The sequence below is a fragment of the Cetorhinus maximus genome, chromosome 32, assembly GCF_964194155.1.
Source record: "Cetorhinus maximus chromosome 32, sCetMax3.hap1.1, whole genome shotgun sequence".
Classification (NCBI taxonomy): domain Eukaryota; kingdom Metazoa; phylum Chordata; class Chondrichthyes; order Lamniformes; family Cetorhinidae; genus Cetorhinus; species Cetorhinus maximus.
Genome location: NC_135910.1, coordinates 19,247,446 through 19,263,079, shown reverse-complemented (window position 1 = coordinate 19,263,079; position 15,634 = coordinate 19,247,446).

The window sequence follows — 15,634 nt, the reverse complement described above, 5'->3', positions numbered from 1 at the left end:
TTATGATAGTAGTAACTTGTAGCCATGTGTATGTATTTAACTTGTGTAAGTTAATAAATGTCTCATGTATTTTGATATAAAACCTCTCAAGAACCGGTGGTCTGAATCCTGATTTAGAGCGGCCTCTAGAACATTTCGCTTAAAATATAGGTTAAATCCTCTGGGATTTTTAAATAACTCAGCTTTACCGACTGCTGGGTCATTGTACCTAGTCACCCTGCAGCCTTCTCTTTTCTAGAAAAAAGGGGCTCAGCCTGTTAAGCCTTTCCTGATATTTATAACCTCTTAGCTCTGGCATCATCCTTGTGAATCTTAGTTTGTACCTTTTCCAACATTCCTATACCTGTTTTATAACATGGAGACCAGAATTGTGCACAGAGCTCCAAGTGTGGTCTAATTGAGGGATATGGAGACCAGAACTGTGCACAGAGCTCCAAGTGTGGTCTAATTGAGGGATATGGAGACCAGAACTGTGTACAGAGCTGCAAGTGTGGTCTAATTGAGGGATATGGAGACCAGAACTGTGCACAGAGCTCCAAGTGTGCTCTAATTGAGGGATATGGAGATCAGAACTGTGCACAGAGCTCCAAGTGTGGTCTAATTGAGGGACATGGAGACCAGAACTGTGTACAGAGCTGCAAGTGTGGTCTAATTGAGGGATATGGAGACCAAAACTGTGCACAGAGCTGCAAGTATGGACTAATTGAGGGATATGGAGACCAGAACTGTGCACAGAGCTGCAAGTGTGGTCTAATTGAGGGCTATAGAGATCAGAACTGTGCACAGAGCTCCAAGTGTGGTCTAATTGAGGGATATGGAGACCAGAATTGTGCACAGTGCTCCAAGTGTGGTCTAATTGAGGGATATGGAGACCAGAACTGTGCACAGTGCTCCAAGCATGGTCTAACCAAGGTTATATACAAGTTCAACATAACTGCCCCGTTCAACTGCCCAGGATCAATATAACTGGCCTGCTTTTCAATTCAGCTCTCTAGAAATGAGCCCCAGTGTTTGGTTGCGTTTTTGTCTGTAGCTTTGCTCAGTCACAATGGCCCAGCCTACTGTAGGGTGATGGGACCCTGGCAAATGTTCTCAGCGTCTTTCAGGAGAAGAATAGGGAAAAGAAGGAAGATGTTTAAAGGTATAGTTTATCCGGAAGATGGTGAATCTAGTCTGACTCAGCCCCACAGGTTAAGCTGATTGCTGATTACCGGGGTTGATTGAAATTATTCTTTATCTGCAGGTCTGTCACAATATTAAAACAACTACAGGAGTGGTTTTGTAGAAGGTATGAAGAATGCGACTGGAGAATAATCGCTCTGTCTTTCTGCCTGCTTAACCAAGTGTTAAATTAAGAAATTAGATTGAAATTAGGAATTCTATGCCAGCTGGTTCCTGCTTTCCAACATTCAGTGTCTCCTTTCACATGAAAGGGAAGCAAACAAACAGGATTATTGACGTGTCTGCTGTTAGAACGCAGCTTAAAGACAACGAGCTGAGTGGGACATCCCATAAACCAAGTGAGTTGCGAACGGTCCAAGTTTCAGGTAATGCGCATGGGCCTAATTCGTTTCAGTAAGAAAAACCAAACACACAGCAAGGGAAGTTCAGAAGAGCGGTTAATGTTCATATTTATTTAATGGAGACAGTAGCCAGAGAGCTCACTGTATCTATATCACATCAGCTGCTTCCATGTCCGTTACACTGGATATTGCCAGCATATTGAATGTCTGCTTGCTGCATATTGGCTGCAAATTGACTGTAAACTGCCCGAGCGTTCCTTGTGCACTCCCTGTACATTTCTGTGTATTGTTTGAGTATTGCCTGTTATTGCCTGCATGCCTATGCACTATTTCTGTATTGTCTGTGTATTGCCTGTGTAATGCCTAAGTATTGCTGCAGCAATTATGGTTTTGTTAAATGTTGGACTGTACCTTTAAGAATAGTCCTGTGATGTAAGATCACGTGATTTTTTTTAACCAATGAGTCAGCAGCGCGGGGAACCTCCACAGTCAGTGCAGAGATAGAGTTGGAGTTGGAAGCACATGTGTAGTTGCTGCTGGCTGTATTGTAAAGAAACCTAAGGGGCACGATTTTTAGTTCAGCGGGCACGCACACGCGTTCGGCAGACCCGGTAGCGGCTGGGGAACAGACACCGACCATGATCGGCCCCCCCGACCGTGATTTCACGCAGGCTGGGCCAATTAACGGCCGCCCGGTGTGAAGTGCGCTCTGAAAGGCTTAGCGCTGCCGGGGGGTTGGGGGCGGGAGGAGGGCGAGCGCTGAGGTCAGCGTGGGCACGGGCGCGGGCGAGCGCACACACGGAAAGCTCCCCGAAGGCAGAGAGCTGCCTCCGGGAGCTGGAGACCTGAACAACCTGAAATAAAGGTCCCAGAAACCGGAAAAAAGCGTCCAAGCCTCCTAACAAGTCACCTGAAAATGTTGGTAAAGAAAATGCTGTCCACAGAAAATTAATTTTGTTTTAATTTATCCAGGAAACTGTACCCCGCCCGCTTGGCCAATTCGCCCGCCTGCCAACCATAATGTTGGACGGGCAATGAAAAATCTCTGTTAATTGCGCCGTTAATAGGTTTAATTTCCCTCTAAATTGCCAGCGGGCGCTTCTGAGTTTAGCGCACACCCGCCGAATGAAATATCACTCGAGTGCGCGATGAGGTCAGGACGCCCACCCAACATCATCGCACTTTATTTTATGCTCGAGCAGGTCGGGCCCACCCCCACCCACTCAGTGAAAAACTCTACCCAATGTTTCCACTTAGAAAGTTGTCTGCAGATCAACTCTATACAAATGGGCAACTCGGCCGCACTATAACAATTGCCTGTGTATTTCCCGTGTATTGCTTGTGTATCTCCTGTAATTTGCCTGTGTATTGCCTGTGTGTTTCCTGGATATTGCTTGCATATTGCCCGTGTATTGCCTGAGTGTTGCCATTGCAGTACCTGTGTATTGGCTGCATATTGCCTGTGCAATGCCCGTGTATTGTCTGTGTATTGCCTGTGCAGTGCACGTGGATTGTCAGTGCATTGTCTGCATATTGCCTGTGCAGTGCCTGCATATTGTCTGCATATTGCCTCTGTATTGCCTGTGCAGTGCCCGTGTATTGTTTGTGTATTGCCTGTGCAGTGCACATGTATTGTCTATGTATTTCCTGTGTAGTGCCCGTGTGTTGTCTGCGTATTGTCTGCATATTGCCTGTGCAGTGCCTGTGTATTGCCTGTGCAGTGCCTGCGTATTATCTGCATATTGCCTTTGTATTGCCTGTGCAGTGCCCGTGTATTGTCTGCATGTTGCCCACGTATTGCCTGTGCAATACATTTCCACTTTTTACACCTCTATCAGCAAACTGGTATATTATGGGCTGTTCAAAGCTCTGCATACACCAGCTCCAGGAGCTGATTTGAGAAACGTACATTAAGATCAGAAATAGGAGCAGGAGTAAGTTGTTCTGCTGTTGCAGCCTGTTCTGCCATTCAGTGAGATCGCGGCTGATCTGATCTGGCCTCCACATTCCTGCCTGGCCCCATAATTCTCGACTCACTTATCGAACAAAAATCTGTCTAACTCAGCCTTGAACACATTCAATGCCCGGCCTTCACTGCTCTCTGGGAAAGAGAATTTCACAAACTAACCACCCTCTGAGAGAAGAAATTCCTCCTCATCTCGTCTAAAATGAAACTGTGTCTCCCAGTTCTAGATTCCCCCACGAGGGGAAACATTCCCTCAGCATCTACCCTGTCACGCACCCCCGCAGAATCTTCTATGTTTCAATCAGATTACCTCTCATTCTTCTAAACTCCAATTAGCACAGGCCCAACCTGCTCAACCTGTCCCATAAGACAAAATCAGCCAAGTGATCCTTCTCTAAACTGGCCCCAAATGCAAGTTTATCCCTCCTTAAGTAATATCATGACCCTATAAAAGGAGTTTCCACAAAGTGGTCCATAAGTTAAGAATTTGTGTGTGTGTGAGTGTGTAGCCCCTTTTTAATTTGCAAGTGATTCAATTTAAAAATAACCCAGTGGCTAAGCTTTATTCTTAAACAAGATAAAGGTTAGATTACTACAAATCTACTGCGGAAAGTTACTTCAGTGAAAGGGATAGAATTATTAACTAAAATGCAGATACAAAGATTGAAATACAGACAAAGGAAAAAAATATACTTAAAGATGAGATTTCAAATCAGTCTCTGTGAGATGTCGCTGTGGGCCCATGGCTTGAGTTCCTTCTTTCCAAAATAAAGGGATTGAAATTTGAGGTTCGGTTTAGCAGGTGTGATGCCTTGTGAAGTTGAAAAGTCAGAGTTTTCCTTTGTGGTTGTACTTGATAGGTGCAGCAGATGCTGGGAGAGAGCGTACTGGAGAGTTACTGGAAACCGCAGGTACCGACCCTTGAAGATTGTCCGATTTCCTCTCAGCGGACCAGAGACGATTTTTTTCTGGATGCCTCACTCTGTAACTCCCAGTGTCAGAGAGAAAGGCAGCTCTCCCAATGCTGCTCACAGTTAGTTCAGCTGAGAGCTGTGGGGCTGGAATGGGTTTGCAGAGGTTTTCTGGGCTCACTGCACATTGTCACACAAAATGGCTTCTTGCAGCCTCCTTTACACAGCTTCAAAAAGCATAAAAAAAGGCTTGCTATGTTAACTTTCAATAAGTCATTGGTTCAAACAAGCAAGGAAGTTAATTACATTGAGATCCTTTGAAGTCCTTTCCTGTCTGCAGTTCCCTTAGAAGCCAAAAGCTTTTCACACCTTTTACAAGGTTCAATAGATATCTGTGGAGGAGGCTATGCATTTTAATAACTCTCCATAGCTAGCACTCGTGCCTGACAAGGTTTGAAAGGTGTCAGCTTGCCTGTCCATACTTTCATTCTGAAAAAAGCTTTTAAACGCAAGTAAACAGTTTGAAAACAGAAATGTATTTTTAAAACAGTTCTCCTTAAAATGTGCAATATCATAATTGCACACTTGTGACAGTAAGGAGATCAATATTTTAGGCATGGTCCCCCCACCCTTGTACATTTGTGGCGAGACTTCCCTACTTTTATATTCCATTTCCCTTACAATAAAAGCCAACATTCCATTTACCTTCCTAATCACTTGCTGTACCTGCATACTAACTCTTTGTGATACAAGTGTCAGGTCACCCAGGTCCCTCTGTACTGCAGCATTCTGCAGTCTCTCTCCGTTGAAATAACATTCTGTTTTTCTATTTTTCCTGCCATAGTTCACATTTTTGCACATCATACTCCATCTGCCAATTTTTTTCCCACTCGCTTAATCTATTTATATTCCTTTGCAAACTCTTTGTACCCTTCTCACAGCTTGCTTTCCTTCCTATCTTTATATCGCTAGCATTTTTGGCTACTATACAGTCAGTCTCTTCATCCAAATTAATTGTAAATAATTGAGGCCCCAGTAATGAACCCTGTGCCACTCCACTCGTTAGAGTTTGCCAAGTTGAAAATGACCCATTTATCCTGACTCTCTGTTTCCCGTTAGTTAGCCAATCCTCTATCTATGCTAATATATCACCCCTAACACCATGAACTCCTATCTGTAGTAAGCTTTTATATAGCATCTTACTGAATGCCTTTTGGAAATCCAAATCCACGACACCTACTGGTTCCCCTTTATCTACCCTACTTATTACAACCTAAAGAACTCTTAATAAATTTGTCAAACACCATTTCCCTTTCACAAAACCACATTGACTCTACTTGATTGTATTATGATTTTCTAAATGTCCTGCTCCTGCTTCCTTAATAATGGGTTCTAATATTTTCCCTGTGACAGACGTCAGACTAACTAACCTATCGTTTCCTGTTTTCTGTCGCCCTCCGTTCTTGAATAGAGGTGTGACATTGGGGACTCTCCATTCCGCTGGGAACTTTCCAGAATCTAGGGGATTTTGAAACATTACAATCGATGCATCCACTATCTCTGAAGCCATTTCTTTTAAAACCGGAGGATGCAGACTATCCAATCTGGGAGACATGACAAGCCTCTAATCCCATTAGTTTTCTCAGTATGTTTTCTCCTGTGATCATAGTTGTTTTAAGCTCCTCCCTCCCTTTTGCCTTTTGATTTTCTACTATTGGGATGCTTTTTGTGTCTTCTACTGTAAAGACAGATACAGTCTACTTGTTCAAAGACTCTGCCATTTCCAGTGTACAAATACACTTCATCAAGGGATGACACTGCTTCAGAGACAAGACATTCATCCTATCAGCTCTTCAGCGCAACTTGGTTTTTAACATCTTCATTAAGAGGTAAAAGCTGAAAATGGAGATGAAAAATACTCTCTCTCTCTCAGTCATCCTCACTCTTTCTCTCACTCATTCTCACTCTCTCTCACTCATCTTCACTCTCCCTCACTCATCCTCATGCTCTCTGTCTCACTGATCCTCACTCTCTCTCTCTCACTCATCCTCATTTTCTCTCTCTCTCACTCATCCTCACTCTCCCTGTCTCATTTACCCTCACTCTCTCTGTCTCACTGATCCTCACTCTCCTTGTCTCACTCATCCTCACATGTTCTGTCTTACTCATCCTCAGACTATATTACTCAGAGTGATGTCTTCACCATCTCCCTAGTCCTTTAGGAAGCGCCTCATCAAAACCCAAAGTGAAGGACACAATGGCTGCGTAAGGTAGTATATCAGGATCTCGTGTTTAGGCCAAGCCTGGGTTTTAATGTCTGTAGTCTATAGGGCTGTGGGATCATGGAGTTCCCTGACTCCGAGAGTTTTGGAGAGAATGCGATGCCTCTTGGATTTAAGGAATGTGGAATCAGGAAATTGGAAGCACATGTTGGGTGATACAGGAGGAAGCAGACTTCTACACGAGCACTAACGTTAGTGGTATCAATAAAAGCAATACAGGAAGTTGCATCAGGACATTTGGTGCCCGAGGCTGGAGCTGTGGTATATTTGTGAAATCTCCACTCATCATTTACCAAGTTATTAAAGTCCTTTGGAATTCAGTCCTGCTGACCTGTAACCATCGGCCAAGCTAGAAATCAGGTTCTCAAAGTCCCTGAGGTCTGAGCATTCACATTGAACTAAAAAGAGAATGAAATCTGCCGCTTCAAAGCAATCATCAGCTGACATGGCTTTCATTCAAAGCACAAAAAATAGACAAAGGAAAATGTGCAGCTCGTGGCAAATTAACCCTTAGCAGGAGAGAGGCCAGTGCAATGTTAGTAACAGATATGCTAATGATGTTCCTTGGTCCATTTTCACAAGAGTGTCCCCCTGTTTAAAGCTTCAGTACGTGGTGAACACAGAGCAACCAGCCTTCACTCTCATAATTTAAGATATCGCCAGTCTTATCACTCCCATAGAACCTTAGAAATGTTACAGTGCAGAAAGAGGCCATTCAGCCCATCGTATCTGCACTGGCCAAAAAGAGAAAAAAGAAACAAGTAGCTCATTTTAAACCCACTTTCCAGCACCCGGACCGAATCTTTGCAGGTTACAGCACCTCAGATGCAGATCCAGGTACCTGTTAAATGAGTTGAGCGTTTCAGCCTCAACCACCAACCTAGGCAGTGAATTCCAGACACCCACCACCCTCTGGATGAAAAAGGTTTTCCTCATGCGCCCTCTAATCCTTCTACCAATCACCTTAAACCTATGCCCCCTGGTAATGGACCCCTCAGCTAGGGGAAGCAAGCCTTTCCTGTCTACCCTATCGTACTTTTATACACCGCTCAGGGCCTCTTACATCTGGGATTTGTGTTGAAATCTAGCCCAGACAGACTGGGTAATAGCGTCTATGTCAGCTTGTAATTGTGCAAGTGAAATGTGTTTGGGCACCTCAACCTATTACCTAAGGAACATGATCTGGAATTAGTTACACCAGGTCAGCACTCTCTGAGAGTCACAGATTGGTGGTGTGTTAAATTCTCATCCCAGTTTTAAAATCCCTCCCTATCTCTATAGCCTCCTCCATGTTAAATATATTGTTAAGATACGCAGGTGAAGGGCATTGTTTAATTAAATACTTAGAGCACTTATAAAAAGAGACTGCTGGGATAGTAGGTAGGAAGTAGACATATGCACTGTTGCGTTCTGTGAATACACATATTATCAAGATAAGTATTAATGTCTAGTCTCATTCTTCACCAATTAGCTTGGGATCATTATCACATTGTTACAATCCCAAACCAGATTCCCAGGTTTTGGTGCAATTCCGGATGAGACCTCCCAAAATTCGGTTAAGGACCAGTAGCCTTTTTTTTGTTAAATTAGACAAAATTTGAAATCCAAGTTACTTACTAAGAGAATAAAACCACAAGATTCCACAGTTTTGATCAAACTGAAGGGAATGTAATATACAGGAGTTAACAAAGCAAACAGTCAATGCTATCCATTTCATACTCTAACACCCAGAATTAACATCAGGTAAATATGAGTGAACAGACAAATTGTGGTTGAACACACTACAAACTGCAGGGTAATTGGCAGACACAACCAGGGCAGGTTCCCGGAATTTTCTCAGCAACCCACCCAGACATCAGTCATCACTATGAATCACAAAAGTTATTTAAAACTCTATATTCCTCATAAGGGAATTTCAGCTCTTCTCCTTAGATGATCTAACCTCTGAATTTCCTCAATAGCCCCTCTAACTCAGATTGCCTCAAAGACTGCTTGTTCCCCAGTTGTTCAATCTCCTCCCAAGACTGCATCCTACTGGATACCCAAGGCTGCACCCCAACACCTAATCATTGGCACCTCTCCAACAGATAACTACTGCTGACAGGCTTTTTTTGGGGGGGCCTTAACTGCAGGCTTCAATTAGCTATCAGCAAATTACCCACACGATCCCAGCACTCTAGCTGCTCTGAGCAGAACACCACTTGTGGCCTCCCTGAGACCCAGTTCTCAGCAGCAGAGCTACCAATGGCTCCTGGGGTTTCCCTGAGCCCAGGCTCCCTCAGCAGTATGGAGCTAATGGCAACATTTCTGTTGCATGGAATTGACCTTCCTCTCCATCTGCTCCTGATTAGTTGACCCTTGAACTGATTTGTCCTGTTAATATCTCCCAACAAGGTGCTGCCCCTCCCCTGAGACAGGGCCTAATGTATCAATCCTTGGTACATCCTGCACCTTAAATTTTACAATTTCCAGCCAACCAAGGGTAACCCTCCACCCCTCACCACAGTGCAAAATGACCATAGCTCCAACCCCAAAACACACACAGCCAAAAAAAAAATCAAAATAATATCTGGGGCAGAATTTTACACCTCATGGGTGGGCACACACGTGACCCGATTGGGCTTAAAATAGCGTGAGAAGACATCGGGCGAGCATCTCAACCTCATGCTGCACACACGCAATCTTCAGGTCATCGGGCGCGTACAGGAGTCGGAGCCACGCCCACCATCAATTAAGAGGCCATTTAAGGCCATTAAAAACCTAATTGATCCCGATTTTACATTGTCCGTGTGATTTCGCACTCGTCGCACGGGCAAAACAGGCAGGCGGGCAGCGAAAATTTTGCAAAACCTCATCCAAGGGCGAGATAAAAAGGGTCAGCAGCATTGCCAGTGTGAGTAATGAGGAGTTTAGGGGATAGTTTGCTGCCGGTTGCTTATTTGAACTTGACAACTTCATCTCTGTTCTGAGCTTCATTCTTAGCATTTCCAGGCTTCATTCCAGGATTCATTGGTGTCTCCAAGGTCCCGGAGAATTTTGACCGTGTGGACCCTTCCAGGTATCAGACAGCCTCCTGTTACCCTGGGAATGGGGATTGTGGTCTCCGCTGGGGCACCTCCTCTGAGGAGGGAGAGAGGGGCAGAAGGGAGAGGAGGCCGGGTGTCCCAATGCAGCTTCCAGGGGAGGGACCTGTGGGAGGAGAGGCGCAGGCACAAGGGGCACAGGGTCAGCAGGTAGTCCAAGGTGGAAGGGGCCGCAGAAAACACCACTATCCTGCTGCCAGGGTTTACAGGCGGCAATGCAGCTACCTCAATATGTCTGAGGTGCAATGCCAAAGGAGGCTCCGTCTCTCCAGGGAGACAGTCAACTATATCTGTCAGAGGATCGGCCCTGAGATCAGCTCCGACTGTGTGGGTGGACACCCCATGCCAGTGGCTCTGAAGGTCACAGTGGCCCTCAACTTCTATGCCTCCGGCTCTTTCCAGGGGTCAGTGGGGGATCTGTGTAGAGTCTCCCAATCAGCTGTCCACAGTTACATCAAACTGGTGACAGACACTCTGTTCAGGCGGGTACTGACCTTTATTCATTTCCATATGGACGAGGCTGGCCAGGTTGAGTGAGCCAGAGGCTTCGCAGTGATTGCTGGCTTCCCCCGTGTCCAGGGTGCTATAGACTGTACACATGTGGCCATCAAGGCACCAGCGGGTGAGCCCGGTGCCTTCATCAACAGGAAGGGCTCCCACTCCATGAACGTGCAGATAGTGTGTGATCACAGGATGCTGATTCTACAAGTCTGTGCAAGGTACCCAGGCAGCTCCCATGACGCCTACATCCTCAGACACTCCCAGGTGCTGAGAATCTTCAGTGTTCCAGCCCGACTGGATGGATGGCTGCTGGGTGACAAGGGCTATCCGCTGAGGAGGTGGCTTATGACACCTCTCCGCCACCCAAGAACAGAGGCAGAGCAGCGTTATAATAGGAGTCATGCCTCCACAAGGGCGATGGTAGAGAGGACCGTAGGTCTTTTAAAGATGCGCTTTGATGTCTGGACCATTCAGGGGGAGCAATACAATACCCCCCAGAGTGGGTGTCACTGATAGTGGTTGCATGCTGCACTCTCCACAATCTGGCACTGGCAAGGGGGGGACCCACTGGAGGGAGAGGATCTTGAGGCAGCTCCACAGGCCACAGAGGATGAGCCCAGTAGTGAGTCACAAGAGGAGCTGGTGAGGAGAACACAGGGAGCATTGATGAGTTCACTCTCTACCTGCAGCGCCATTGCAGCCTGGCCAACCCCAGCTGAGGAACACCTCACAGGGCACATCCGAGTTGTGGCCCTCGACCCGCCAGACACTCAGTCCCAGCAGCCAGGGCTCACCCCCTTGGCCAGCTCCAGTGTCAGTGACAGTTGCCACTCGGAGCTCAGGCCTGTTAGAGCCTATGAGGGGAGGACCAGCCCTTAACACTTCTCCACACTGATCCATGCCAACACGGTGCTCACCCTTGCCAAGTGCAGCAGGTTGTTAAGCCTTTTGCGACTCTGCACCCATGTGCGCCACACAACATTGTGGTTGCTGCCCAGCACTGCCCCCTCCTCCCAAGCTCAGGTGCAGTGGTCTCCCTCCTTCCATCTCTGGGGACGAGGGTGTCCCTCCCTGGCAGCCGCCTCCTCCAGGAAGACCACGAGGAACTCGTCTGAAAGCCAGGGGGTGGGGAGGGTGCTGAGTGCCCGTCTGACCTGCCCTCCCGCCTGGCGTCTGCCCCCCCGCCTGGCGTCTGCCCTCCCGCCTGGCGTCTGCCCTCCCGCCTGGCATCTGCCCTCCCGCCTGGCATCTCCAGCTTCACTTGAGGCCATAGCTTCAGTGTTCACAACGCCACAAATATGTTCTTCCCTCGAGGAGCTGCTGGTGCCGATTTTAAACTGCCCACCGGGTCGCCATGGGACCCAGCGGCCAACAGCCCCCCTCCCCCTCCCCCTCCCCCTCCCCTGCCCCCCTCCCCCACCCTCACCCCCGCCCTCACTCTCGTTTTTGTTTCAAACTTTCATTTGTCTTGCCTCTGTATTGGGAAGCTAGTTGTGAATGCTGGTTTTACATCCACATTACCATTACAAGGCTAGTGTTGTGAATGTGTCCCACTGACGTAGTGAAGTCCTGAAATATTCTCCCAAATAATAATTGCCCTGTAACTTGCAGATAATCAATGAGTGGGAGGGAATGAACGTGAAGCACTTCAATATGCTACTAATCAACAACTTCCAACGAGAATTGCAGACTAAATTCACGAGTTAGTTTTTAAATTCCGCTTTATTTACAAAAAGGGAGATTTTCAGATGGTTTAATAAATTTAAGGAGTAGGCTGTAACCTGACAGCAATGTTCTAAATGGATTATCTGTTTGAAAGGATGAGGATATTAATCAGTTACTTCAACTCAGCAAATAAAGACTTGCATTTATACCTCACTCCTCACAACCACCAGGTGTCGCAAAGCACTTTACAGACAATGAAATGTTTTTGAAGTGTAGTCATTGTTGTCATGTAAGAAACACAGAAGCCAATTTGCACACAGCAAGCTCTCACAAACAGCAAATTGGCTTTTTTGATGTTGATTGAGGGGTGAATATTGGCCAGAGTAACCCCCCCCTACCTGCTCTCCTTGAAAATAGTGCCATGGAATCTTTTACACCTACCCAAGAGGGCAGATGGGACCTCAGTCTAACGTTTCATCCAAAAGACAGCACCTTCAACAGTGCAGCACCCCCTCAGTACTGCACTCGAGTGCCAGCCTAGATTTTTGTCATCAATTCCTCGGGCGGGATTGAACCCAGAGGCAGGACTGTCACTGGCTGAGGCACAGCTGACCAGACAATGGATTAAAGTGAATGTGAAATGATGAATTGAACACTTCAAGAGCAAACCTCAATGCCCGTCACACTTTTCCAGAGGTTGGACTGAGTGTTATTAAACCTCCAGCCCAGACTCAGTGACCTGAAGAGACCTGAGTTTGAGACAGTCCCAGTGTAACATTCTGCTCATAGTGGCTGTTCTTGGAGACTAAATTTCAGAGGCTCACTCCCGGGAAATGTCGCATTGGGTGTCACAGTCCATCCAACCCCTCAAACTGCTTCCACCATTCAATTAGATCATGATTGGCCCTATACCTTAACTCCATCTACCCACCTTGGTTAAATAACCCTTGCGTAACAAAAAGCTATGCATCTCAGTTTTGAAGTTTTCAATTGGCCCCCAGCCTCAAAAGCTATTCGAGAGTGATCCTTCCCTGAGGCTGAGGATTAAAGCACATTTTGTTGGAAGTCAGAGAGGAACTTTAACAGAATGTGCAACTGATCTTGGGAGTGCTCAGCATCAATGTACTAATGCTTCAGAAACATAGGAACATAGGATCAGGAGTAGGCCATTCAGCCCGTCGAACATACTCTGCCATTCAACTAGATCGTGACTGATCTTCTACCTCAAAGTCATCTTCCTGCACTATCCCCATATCCCTTAACATCATTGGTATCTAGAAATCTATCGCCCCCCTGCTTTGGACATACTCAATGATTGAGCTTCCACAGCCCTCTGGGGTAGAGAATTCCAAACGTTCACCACCCTCTGAGTGAAGAAATTCCTTCTCATCTCAGTCCTAAATGGCCTGTCCCTTATTCTGAGTCTGTGTCCCCTGGTTCTAGACACTCCCAGCCGGAGGGAACATCCTTCCTGCATCCACCCTGTCAAGACCTGTAAGAATTTTATACGCTTCAATGAAGTCATCAGGCCCAGGGGATTTATCAACTTTCAGTCCCATTAATTTCCCCACTGCTGTTTTTTCACTAACACTAATTTCTTTCAGGTCCTCAATCTGACTAGTCCCTTGGTTCCCCAATATCTCAGAAAGATTTTTTGTATTTTCTCCTGTGAAGACAGACACAAAGTATTTGTTTAGATTCTCTGCCATTTCCTTATTCCCCATTATAAATTCTCCATTCACTGCCCGTAATGGGCCCATAGTTGTCTTTTTCTAACCTTTTCCTTTTTACATACCTATAGAAGGTTTTACAGTCCGTTTTCATATCCCTCGCTAGTTTACTTTCATATTCCATTTTCTCTATCTTTGTTAACCTTTTAGTTCTCCTTTGTTGAATTTTAAAATGTTCCCAATCCTCAGGCTTTCTACTTCTTTGCCAACTTTATAAGCCTCTTCCTTTGATCTAATACAATCCTTAACTTCCTTTGTTGGCCATAATTGGATCACTTTTCCTGCTGGCTTTTTGTACCTCAAAGGAATGTAAATTTGATGCAAACCATGTATTAATTCTTTAAATGCTAGCCATAGCCTCTCTACCTTCATATCTTTTAATGTAGTTCCCCCAATCTACCTCAGCAAACCTGCCCCTCATACCTTCACAGTTTCCTTTATTTAGATTATAGACCCTAGTTTCAGACGGAACTGCATCACTTTCAAACTTCATGTAAATTTCTATCATATTATGGTCACTCTTCCCTAAAGGCTCCTTTACAGTGAGATTATTAATTAGTCCTTTCTCATTGCATAATACTAGATCTAAAATAGTCTGTTCTCAGGTTGGTTCCTCAACATATTGTTCCATAAACCCATGGTGTATACATTCCAGGAATTAGTGCTAATTAGGTTTACCCAGTCTATGGGCGGAATTGTCCCAGACTTGCACTAAGTGTGGTAGCGGGTGGGAAAAAGAACATTTTACCCGCCGGCCACAGAGGCAGTTTTTCAAGTTGTAACAGCCCAATCCCGCCTTATTAATCATGCATTCCCAGTAAACACGTGTTTCGATAGCAGGCAGGCTTTCATTTGCCCACCACTCTGTCACCTCGCTGCTTCCTCACACCAGGCACCATATTTAAAGTGCAGCTGTGCACACAACTCTCAGTGCTTCCAGCCCAGGACTGCTGCACAGAAGACAGGCCCAGAAAGTCAAGAAGACTACAGCCCACTAATTCAATGGCCCGTCCCTGGAAAGCCTTTTGGACACCGTGGAGGCCCACTACCCCCGGTCTGGCCGCAAGAGGTCCAGCAATCTCACCATTTTGGCTTGGTCGGTGACAGCAGTCGTAGTCAGTACCAATGCTGCATAGAAGATGTTGGCCATCCAGTGCAGATAGAGGATGAATGATCTCATCAGTGCTGCCAGGGTAAGGCAACATCTCATCACTCTAAACTCACACACTCACAAGCCCATCACACATTCACTGGCATCTCACTCACTGCCAGCTCAAGGGACATCACCACTCACTCTCTCACACACACCCTCACATCTCCATCTGGGCTCATCTCCTCTGCAGACTGCCTCCTCAGCCCTCACCATCTTGAGGCCACTTGCATAGGTTAACATGTGTCCCCACACACACCCTGGGATACCCTCCTTCCCCAGTACAGCCCTCGCCCTGCAGCCTCTTCCCTTGCCTGAGGCCACTTCTCCCCCTTCCCCAAGCAAGTCCTAGCCCTGCATCCATTGAAAAGCCACCCCCGCCTTACAGCTGGTCTGGTAGGTAAAGACCTGCCCATGAGGCCCCCCTAAAAGTGATGTGGTGCTGCCTGTGAAGTCTGGCGCTGATGACTGCGAGAGCTGCCTGAAGCGAGGTAGACAAACAAACCTCAAAGTCCTGAGCAAAGTACAGCTCACCAGGTGCGCGTCGCTTATGTACAGTTGTGAAACACGTCAACATGACTGTTATGATCCAAGCTGAGGTTACCCTGGTACAAGCCTGATCCCAGAGTGGAACCCAGTTTGATAGATCCTAACTTTTATTTTTGTTTGTTTAGATATGTGGAGAACGGCTACTTAACAGAGGCACAGGAGTCAGCTGATGAACTTTTAACTACAGAGTAAAACATTTATTCAACAAGAAAGGATGAGCTATATGACAATACCCCTTCACCCATAACTTTACCTTTACAGATATATTCAGATT